The sequence below is a fragment of the Lepisosteus platostomus genome, chromosome 4, assembly GCF_059453375.1.
Source record: "Lepisosteus platostomus isolate fLepPlt1 chromosome 4, fLepPlt1.hap1, whole genome shotgun sequence".
Lineage (NCBI taxonomy): Eukaryota > Metazoa > Chordata > Actinopteri > Semionotiformes > Lepisosteidae > Lepisosteus > Lepisosteus platostomus.
Window position 1 is genome coordinate 47,290,344 of NC_142614.1, and position 11,674 is coordinate 47,302,017.

Consider the following 11,674-nt stretch of genomic DNA (forward strand, 5'->3'; position numbering starts at 1 on the left):
GGCTGAGAGCCCAGACCCCCAGCAGCTCCTGGGGCTGTGAGAAATGTACGCTCTACGCTGGAATGTCCGCAGAGAGGGCAGGAAGTCTTTGTAGGCACATTGTCCCCACCATGGACGGGAGCTGTCAAAACCAGCCAAACATAGCTCATTCCTTGGTTTTCCCAAACATTGAAAGATGTTAAGGATTAATATAATTAACTAGCATAGCATTGTCATTACCAGCCCAAGCATCATTTGTATATCATTAGACATCAAGTATCAAGTATACCATTAGACAGCCCAAGCCTTAGCTGTTAACTAATGCATATGCGTGGAACTGTGTATCCAAAATCCATTGGGAGTTTTAATGCTATGACTAAAGTTCTGTTGAGAAATAAAAAAAAAACATTTAACAGCTTGTGAGATATCAAATCCTTTTTCATCTAAAAGTCCAGTTACATCTATGAGCCAAAGACACAACCAAAGCACAGGCAATCTGGTGGGAAGAGAAGAAATGTCAATAGCAGGAAGCAGCACTCCCCGAATCAGTTTCTGCTGTGACTCTTGGGCTACTCATCAAGGATTTGCTTTTTGCTTTGAAAATTTCACAGCCTCTCACTTCTTTGTGAAAAAAAAAAATTTGCAAGATTTAATAACCGGCCTGAGAAATTGGGACTGCAGATCCCCTTTCAGGCCTGACCCTCCTCTGTGAGCACACCTCTCTCTCTGTCGGAAGGGTTGGTGGGGCTCAGGAACTGCATGTCCGAGTCCTCTCCACCACTGTTCTGTGACATCCTCAGGAGCCCTTTCTTCCCTGAAACCTGGGGTTGGTAAGGCTCTGGGATAACTGGGTGGGGAAAGAGAGTTGCTGGGGTTAACAAAAAACTAAAACCACCTGTATTCTGGCCAGAATCTACTGCAAATGAGTTTGCTTACTCTGAAGGAGCTCCTTGGGGTTTTCTCTGTAAATCTGGAGATATCATCACCTTGTGAGCTTTTGTCACCTGATGATCTACTGCCTCACAGAACCAAAACGTCGCACCCAATACTCTAAAACTCTGGCACGCTATCTGTTGCTGTGTTGCTAAAGCTGGAGTTGAAATGTGAACAGTAATGTGTACTGGCATATCCACTCCTAAGAGTTCAGTAAATCCTGGGTTGTGCTGCTATCTCTAGCGTGGCTTGATTTGTGCCCATTGTCTACAGATCACTTCACATGTCCGCAAGAGTTCACATTACAGTTCTGAAGGTCTTTGAAACTGATTTGTTGCAACCCCCTCTGATAGGGCAGTTATCTTAAGGGAATTTTCTTTTTCAAGAACCAATTTTGATCAATTCTCAATTCATTCATCCATCCATCCACTTTCTAAACACTTTATCCAATACAAGGTCATGAGGGAGGGAGCCGGAGTCACAGGGCACACAGACACAAACACAGACATGCTCATATACTCACATCAAAGCCACTTGTTCCAGAAGCCAATTAACCTACCACCATGTCTTTGGACTGTGGGAGGAAACTGGAATACCTGGAAACCCATAAAAACTAGTGCTGCACGGCAGCAATGCCAACCACTGAGCCAACATGCCGCCCATTAATAACTCACCAAAATCAGAACGATCCTCAAAATCAATAAAACAATACAATGATCCCCAAGGCCAGTCTTACTATCCTCTAAACTTTTACAAAAGGACTCCAAAAAACATTCAAGAAAACGAATGTTAGAAACATAATGTTTTTACCACATCAGCAGCAGCAGAAGAGCCTTTTCTTGATGTAAGGCAGTTTAAAAAGACAGAGCAGAACCAAGTATACAGTAATACAATTTTTTTTCCCTGATCCTGGAGAATCCTGTATCATGGATAAAAAGGTAAGTTTATTTTCGTTTTGTACAGTTATGAAGGTGGGATGTTAGAAAGGAATAGTGTCAAGTCTGTAATAAATCCCTCTTCACAGGCCATTAGAGAGTTTTTGTTACCAGTGAGGTTTTGCATGTAACTCTGGTACCAGTCCCTATTATCATTATGACATCTTAACCAATGGTGCAGCCGACTCACATGTGGGGATTCTGGAAACTCTGCGGGGCACACGGCCCGGGGGTCTGGCAGCAGGTGGGGACACCACTATCAGCCTGTCCTCCTCAGACTCACCAGGCCCATTAGAATAGGTCAGCCACTGCCCCACTACACTCACATCTGAGGTCACCCCTACAAAACAAGGTCAAAATATCTCAACACCCTTCAGAACTGTCACCCTTTTCACCAATCTCACAACACCACAGCCCACAGTAGCAGACACACTGACACACACACCAACCTCAACACAAGGAGGGCAAATGCAAGAACTGACTGAGAAGAATAATTGGCAAGGTCTTTATCTTATTTATCTCTTTAACTCTGAGTCCCAGCAGACAGGAAGTTTCAATCTCTACTGTACTCTACTGTAAAGCACAGAAACTTACTTTCAGTTTTGCCCAGTCTCAAAGCTGGTTTCTCAGCACACACTCATACACAAAAGCAAACTCATTCAAACAAATGATAGGCCAGCAGCTCCAGCTGTCAGCACCTTGATTGGGGCTGTACTCCACTCTGGAAGCAGCCATCAGCCTTCTGGAGGGGACTCCAGCCAAGCGAGGTCTTGCTACTAAAGGAGGGGAGTTATCAGACCTGCAGACAAGACACAAATGGAGACACAGTGGAGAAAAGTGAAAAAATGATAAGCACTGCTGTCATCTTTACAGAGTTCGAGCAGTGTTGTCGACTCTGTTCACTCCCTTGCCAAGTTCACAATCCTGCTTTGAAGCACATAAAACCACAAAAGATGCCAGCTTGAACAACAACCTAACTTAATCAACACTCTCCACTCCAGCCCCCACAAAAAAACAGAAAAGATGTTCATAAAAGTAGGAGGCTACCTGTGTGGCAGTAAGCAAAAACAAAGTTACAAGTTTGGAAACGAGCTTCAGTGCACTGTTTATGAAAGCCACAACCGTCTTGAGCTGTAAGGGCAGCATTTTAATTGCTCTGAATGTGTACATTTCTGAGGGCCGTGTGTCATGGACAGGCCTGGGTTGGGTGTTCGGCGGCACAGGCTTGATTCCATTGGAGAAACAGCGAGAAGGCACAAGCGTGGCTTTAGTTAGCACAGGGCAATTCTCACAGGCTTCACCTGAAGGACACAGTAGGAGGTATTCCTATAAAATTATAAAAGCAACTAGATCACATTTATTTTCTAACCACTTTATTTAATTTAGTGTTGCAGATAGCACACCAGGAAGTGAGCCAAGAGCCCCAGTGCTGCAAGACAGCAATGCTCATCACTGTACCACCATGCTGCCCATCAGATCTACACACTTATCTAGGAACCCCAGTGCAATAGCGATCTACATAGAGTTATTCCTAATTACTGTATATCCATATGCAGACTTGATCAGTTATTTGGAACTAAACTATGGAAGAACCCTGGAAAATTCTCCTGAAGTTTCTACAGATTTTAACTCAGTAAAAACTCATCCCCAGTACTGGAATACGACCATGCCAGCTGAGCTCTTGGTTAAGCTAATTCAAAAGTAGTTGGATACCATCAATGCTCAGTTTTTGAGTTTCACACCTGCCTTCTTTCAAGTAATTGACTGAATGAAGTGACTGGACCTTTTGAGATTAAATTCACATTGCAGTCTACAGTATGATACAATGATTGAAATCACCTGGTTTAAGTCTTTGACAAAGTGGCATCACCAAATACTAATTAACAGAGCATCGATGGGATTAACCTGCTTTGCCAAAGTGCACTGATTCCCATTATTGGTGTTTGTGCAGTCACCTATTGTGTTGATTCCTGGCTTTTCAATGCATCTGTCCTCTGCTGCTTCTATTTCTTCTCCCCTGTCCCAAACCTTCTCATGGTAAAACAGCAGCTTCTTCTGATCTCGCCATCAAGCTAGAGAGTAAGATTGTTCCTCTTTAGAGACTGATACTTACTGATCGGTCTATTAAAGCAATGCTTCTCAACCCTGCTTCTGGAGTGTCTTACTTTTCCTTCTGGCTGATCTCTAAATGATTGAGGCTGAATGATTCTTTTTATTTGGTGATTTGACCTTTTCAACCTGTTTCTACTTTTAAACTTTGGTTTCAAAGACTCTGCTATGGCCATGTTATGCAAACAAAAACAACTGACAAATAAAATTCCACCTACTCTGCCCTCAGTTTTCTTATGAAGTGGTAGTTGCCTTATTTGTGTCTAAGCATCTCTTAACAGGAGAAAAAATGATGGTATGATGTTAAAAACATTTTTTTACGGTAGATTTCTGGCAACCACAGCTGCCAATTTCTTACCGTAAATTTTACAGGATGTTTTTTACAGTGCATCGACGAGAATACAGAGGTTTAAAAAAAGAGAATAAGCTCAGTGATAGTTTTATGTGGAGGCTGTGAACACTTTCACATGTCGTGGTCTTTAAAATGCATTTGGTTCTGCGTTTCCCTTCCAAAGATATGGACAGAAGAATATTCTAGCGTGGTCAACAAATGGCTTAAAAACGACAGTGAAGGCTGTGGAAACAGCCACATGTATTTTGTACGCACACAAGTGTTTTCATAACTTTAGGAGTTATCGTGAAAAGTCAACAGTCGTGCCAATTGTAATCGCTTTTATTTTTAAAGACATTTTAGAAAAGTGTCATCTATGTGACCCAGTGGTGAAGAGCGGCCTGTTCTGCCAAATCCACTAGATGGCGCTACCTCTTAGCTCGCGGTTCCTGTCAGTTGAGTTCAGCGTTCTGCGCATGGGCAGTAGGGACTAAGAGGCAGTGAGCGACCGTTAAAAAGCACCCGAAATGACTACAGAGAGTTGTAACGGTAAATACGGTGTTGTTTCCCTATTTGCACCCTAAATGAGTATAAAGGGGTATTTCATAGGATTGAGACAAGATTAGCAAGAGGGGTATTAGATTTTAACGGAGTACACTGAGGCGGTAGCCAGTTTTTAGACAACTTCTCGGGCTAGGGATATCTGTTTATTGATTTGTAAGTAATGGGTTTCACATGCTCCTTGTATTTTCTGTTCCTTCATTCTTTACAGAGACTTATGTTTAGCACCGTTTGTTAAGTGTGCGCAATTGTGAGTCTTATACTAATTATTGTCGTAATGTAGTTCTCGGTGAGGTGACCTGCCTATTTCTGTAATGTCATTTCTTTCTTTTTTCGTTGTTCAGTGTAGATGCGTTTCTGTAACGGGCAGATGGAATGTAAAAAACTGTCAAACTAAACATGTTTTCTTTGTTTTCCCCTCTGCGTGAAAGAACCACTGCCGTATTTTGTGTATATAAAAATATCGTTATACAGATGCAGCCATTCAAAATGGGTGAGGTATTTCGCGGCATACCCCGGTGGGCGTGTCACAGTATCACGCGGTATCACGCATTTCACGTGTGTCACGTGACTAACTATCCGGCGTCGCCTTGTAAAACCGCCAGGGGGAGCTTAACCTCTCATGTACAGCATTTGAGCCTTTAATTTTGAACTGTGTATTACAGCATGTTAATCATCAGTCATTAAAATGTTGGTATATATTATGAAAGCAAGATTGCTCAGTTGGACAGAAGTACACAACCTACCTTTATCAGAAATATTTATGCATCAAAGCCTTTACTGAAGATATTACTAATAGTATTAATAATGGATGACTTTGGACAAGCTGTATACTCAAAGTATAATTTCCTTTAGCACATTTGTACAAGCACTTGGAATCTGTCCAAGCCATACTTTGTCAGGCATTTTGTTTTACTTCAACGGGGCATAAAAACTTCCTTGCTTTTAACAGGGCGTTTCATAATTTCTAGCTACGAAAATGATTTAAAATGCGACACCTATCATTCAACTAGAGCTTAAAATATCACAAGGAAAAATACACACCGGTATTCCATTTCTCCCTAAACATTGTAAGCTTCGAAGTCTTTAACTAACGTGATACCGGAGTCAACAAGCATACTTTTAGAATTTGATTAAAAGGGAATATAATATGGAATCGCGTATCTAAAGAATTTAATAACGGTATGATTATATCCGTGTACTGCGGCAGGACTGTGTAAGGCTGTTTCGCCTACCTGAACATGCGAGCTGTCTTGTAGCCTACTGGTCTAGGTGCGTGACTTCCAACTGGTAGGTTGTGTGTTCGAATCCAGCTGGTGCTGGACTTTTATTTTAACAAACATTTCTTCGAAAAAATAGGTAAGCGATATTATGGACAATCAATTGACTTTTATATTTCAAAATATCGCAACATGATCGATATTTGCGATATTTTGAATATATCTTCCCTTCTGACAGTGGTTCCTGCTTCTATTGTGTGTGTGTGTGCAACAGTAAATTTTTATAGAGAAATGGAGGCGGGACAGTATGCGTTACAATATAAACATTTATATTGATTTAAATCGTGTTCTGATTTAAATCGCAAACGCGTGTTTAATTATGTGTTTTTTAATCATGATCAGGCTAATGCATTTCTACATTTTCTGTATGAACCAGCTTAGAGGTTCATACAGAAAGACAGCTTGTGTTTAAATTGAGTGTAAGGTAATTTATGCTTCTAAAGTCATGGTCAGTATTGTTGTACTGTGCTGTACTGTGTCACGTTATTTTATAGCGTTTTTATTGCGTTATTAAATCCGGTGGCGCTGTGTTAGTTTCCTGACTCACATTATTTAAACTGCGACACTGATCATTCATCTCTAAATAAACTTTATTTTATATAGCATTTTAAGCGAATAGGTAATTAGATTGCTCATAAACCTAATCACTTTTTCTACATAAACACAGCGTGATTGCTCTCTGAAAATGCTTTTCCTTTATTTTTAAAGTAGGCTCAGATTTCAACTATAGATCGTATTATTATAAACTTTCTTGGAAAAATGTATTTTATGTAAACCATGTTTGCTATTAATTCATTTAGGGCTAAAATACGTTCATTGTCTTCTAATCGAGTCGAGTTGACATTGGAAGCCTGCCACACCCGGACCGTTAACGCATTAGCACGTCAAAGCCCATTGAGCCAGTATTGGCTTTAGTATCCCCCCCTTCTCCCCTCAATTCAATTCAATTCAAGGTGTTTTATTTACATGACAGATGGGTACAAGCAGTGTTGGGTACTGTATGTATATTGTAACGCTTACGGCAGACAGGCACTGTGTAGGAGCCGACGCACCAGAGCAGCGCCTGCAATTTTTATATTTATAACTTAGTTTTTAAAATTAGTCAAGCAATACGAAGCATCTCCTTTTACTTAGTGCCTGAGCATACTGCAACGCGTGTGAAGCCCATAAACGATATTAATTTTGGAACTTAAACATACAGTATATGGCTGGTCTCGGTACTTTAAAGAAAACATACACACCAGTATTCCATTTCTCCCTAAACATTTTAAGCATCGAAGTCTTTAACTAACGCGATACCGGAGTCAACAAGCATACTTTTAGAATTTGATTAAAAGGGAATATAATATGGAATCGCGTATCTACAGAATTTAAAGACCAGACAATCGCAAACTCGTTTTCAATAAAATTATTTTATTCATTCAGCAGTTTGTGAGAGGGACATCCAGCAGGGAGAGAGACACACACCGGTTTTCATTGACAACATTGTTTTTTTTTCAATTCTAACAGTCTGTCCACAAACAAAACATTCCTGTTAGACAAGAGGAAAAGACTGCCTCCTCCTACGAAGCATTTCGTTGATCCGATCACGAATTCTTTTCCAGTCGTACGCAGCAAGGGTTGAGAATCTCCGATTCACCATCGTACTAATGGTTTCCCGGAGATTGGGTTAAAAAAAAACAAAAAACATACTAACAACTGTGCCATCCTACTCCTTAGTTAATACATTTTATTATTCATAAACAGTTAACATTGTTAGCAAAATATTTTGAATTATATTTAACCCTATTTTTTCTTTAGTTTTGTATTTAACTTATTATATGATAGTCAGACTTAATGTATATTTGAACAATGAAAATATATTTTTACAAGATTTTACATTAAGCACTTAAAATTAATATGGTTAATAATAGTAAACTGTAACATGCTGTAACAAGATCGGTTACAAGAAGAAAATGCTTTCAGAGAAAATGTTTCAACCAAACTTGTTCCCACACACCCCGCCCCCACTACCATTAGAATATACACAAACATTTTAGCGTTTCATTCTGAGCAGAAGACCCTCACACCTGAAGAGTGCTGGCTGTGACGAATTAAACCGGTTTTACAGGTTTCAATCACAGACCATGTGACATGGGACTCAGTAAACTACAGTAACACCGTATTTGATAACGCTTTAAAAACGCTATAAAATAATGTGACTTGGCACAGAACAAGTTTACAACACAGTACAAAGATAAATGCTGACCATGACTTTAGAAGCATAAATTGCCTTACACTCAATTTAAACACAAGCTGTCTTTAGCCCTCTAAGCTGGTTCATACAGAAATGTAGAGATCTAGGCTCAGAACACACAGCTTCATTAGCGAATACATATGCAGGACAACTAGAGAAGACGTTTTACAGAGGATGGATTTTTAGAAACATCCCATCAGACATCCCATCATATTCACAACGTGAAATCTAGAAAATAATATTACGTAACCAAAATCCGCAATATGGAAACAGAACCTGTGTAATTGTTGATAGATGATGTACTCGTAACATTTTTTCAAGACGAACTACAACATTTAAAAAATGACTTGTATGTACTTGATATCTCTAATCAATCCACGGGTCCCAGCACAAAACGAAAGTAAAACGCATACCGTTTCTCGCTTCTTATTGCTCAAAAGTAATTTGACCGTATGAAATGCATAATATAAACCTAGAAACATATACGTGAGCAGTACTTAAGCACTGTAGTATCGGTGTTAAGACATACCTCTCAAATACTGTAAATCAAGTTAAAAATATCTCAAGACCGATTCTGGTCGTAATGAAACCATGCAAGGGAGTTTTTATGTCCGTTGCAGTTCTTTTGCAACATGAATATAATTATATCGTTATTAATTTCTTGAGATACGCGATTCCATATTATATTCCCTTTTAATCAAATTCTAAAAGTATGCTTGTTGACTCCGGTATCACGTTAGTTAAAGACTTCGAAGCTTACAATGTTTAGGGAGAAATGGAATACCGGTGTGTATTTTTTTCTTTAAAGTACCGAGACCAGCCATATACTGTATGTTTATGTTAAGATTTCCCTTCAGTGGTAAAATTAGATATGAATATTCAATACTTAAACGGGCACAGTTAAGACATTAAATATACATGTACATATTTTATACAGTACAGTTTGCATACGGTAATATGTTTATGTTACGCGATTAAAAAATAAATAAATAAAACTGGAAGGTCCAGCACCACCATTATGTTTATATGGTTGTTTTTGTTGGTTGGTTGTTATTATGGTTATTAATAATTCGATCTATAGTTGTAATCTGAGCCTAAATAAAAAGAAAAAGCAAGTGATTAGGTTTATGAGCAATCTAATTACTTATTCGTTTAAAACGCTATATAAAATAAAGTTTATTATTAATTTGCTGGACAGAGCGGTGAACATTATTATGCATAAGACAAAGATAACGATCCTGATCAGTTTAGAAATCTGTGTACGCTGTAAGGTTTTTACTTCTTAAACTTTTAAAATACACGTTTTGAATAGAAAGAAATCCTCTTCCTGGTAGTGTGTATAGCACGCCAGCACGTCTTTTTTCTCCAATCAGAGGGGTGTCAGATAGTGTCAGCCAATCACCATTCTGCGTTGGGTAGCAACGGGTGACTGTTCTCAGGCGGAAGATGTAAGCAGCTTAATGTTCGTGTTAAATATGTTTTTTTTAATTCAATTAAACGGGCACAGTTAAGACATCAAATATACATATACATACTGTATACAGTACAGTTTGCATACGGTAATATGTTTATGTTACGCGATTAAAAAATAAATAAATAAAAATGAAAAGTCCAGCACTAGCTGGATTCGAACACATAGCCTGCCAGCTGGTGGTCACGCACCTAGACCAGTAGGCTACAGGAGAGCTCGCATGATCAGGCAGGCGAAACAGCCCTACATAGCTCTGCCGCAGTACACGGATATAATCATACCGTTATTAAATTCTTTAGATACGCGATTCCATATTATATTCCCTTTTAATCAAATTCTAAAAGTATGCTTGTTGACTCCGGTATCACATTAGTTAAAGACTTCGAAGCTTACAATGTTTAGGGAGAAATGGAATACTGGTGTGTATTTTTTTCTTTAAAGTACCAAGACCAGCCATATACTGTATGTTTACGTTCCAAAATTAATATCGTTTATGGCCTTCACACGCGTTACAGTATGCTCCTATTCTTTTTATGCTCAGCTACTAAGATTTCCCTTCAGTGGTAAAATTCAATATCTACAACGGGCACAGTAAAGACGTTTACAGTACAGTAAGTCTTTCTACGACAGACCAACGGACCACGAGTGCCCCCGTCGGTCAACCAATCACGCACCGCGGTATCGCGTGTCATCATACCTGCGGTATCTGTACTGCGGTGTCTGTACCGCGCACTTTGAATGGCTGCATCTGTATGTCATTTCTTTTATTTTTATTTTTTAAAACTAAGATCAGATCTGACCACATACTCACCTAGAAAAAAAGAACCCCCAAATTATATTTGTGTCCTGTGCTAATTATTCTTTGCCAGGCTACGTCTATACAAAAAAGTTGCATTTAATACCACTCGATATTAATATATTTACAGAGGTAAGCTTTCGGATCGTGTCGTTTCTTTTTTTAAAAGACAAACGCAAGATTTTTTCAAATAGCTCCACACATTTTCTCATATGCACGTATTCTCCAATATCATCACAACAAAACCATAAAGTTTATTCCACAGATATGACACTATTGTGCAGTAAACCAATAAATTAAAGAACTAGCAGAACCCCAATAAAAACACCCGGCCAGCACAACATGTTAATATCATACCTTTTTACCAACAAAACCGCAAAAGCAAAAACCAGCAATAATGTATATATATCCCATTTTTTTTACCTTATTCTGAAGCATGATGTATATCCAAAATAACCCAGACTAGCTTATCTCCAAACCTGGAGGCTATTGAACGTTATTGACTTTGTAGTAAATGTGTGAAGAAGGACCGCGAGAAATAAGGCGATCTGATTGGTAAAAAGCGCTGTCAGTCATTGTATTTTCAGCCATTCAGAGGCCTTAGGGGGTAAGACTTCCCCTAGAAGCCTCAGGCTTCATTCCGCCTGCCTATTAGCTGTCAATCATTGACTCAGAAGGGCTAATCAATCAGTTTTTTATCAGTTTCTTCTCAGTGCTCCTTTTTTTCAAACTGGAAGTGAACTCTGAGTTCATTACATAACAGCAGACAAAGGCTCTTTAGCAGTATCTAATGTTTTTTATTCTTATTATTTTCAATATTTTTATGATTTTTTATTATAGGCCTGAAATTTAATTCCAGGTCCAGTCTTCTCAAAACATGATGTCGAATTTTTTCTTATTGATCAATTTGTCCCAGATTTTTATCCAAGCTAGTAGTCACCCAGAACAAGGTTTTCAAATCATTCCCAGGACCCTGACAGGCCTAGAATTGAAAATTCTGACCTCTGAATACCAACAAAAAAAAACATTTTTGCCTGCTGTTT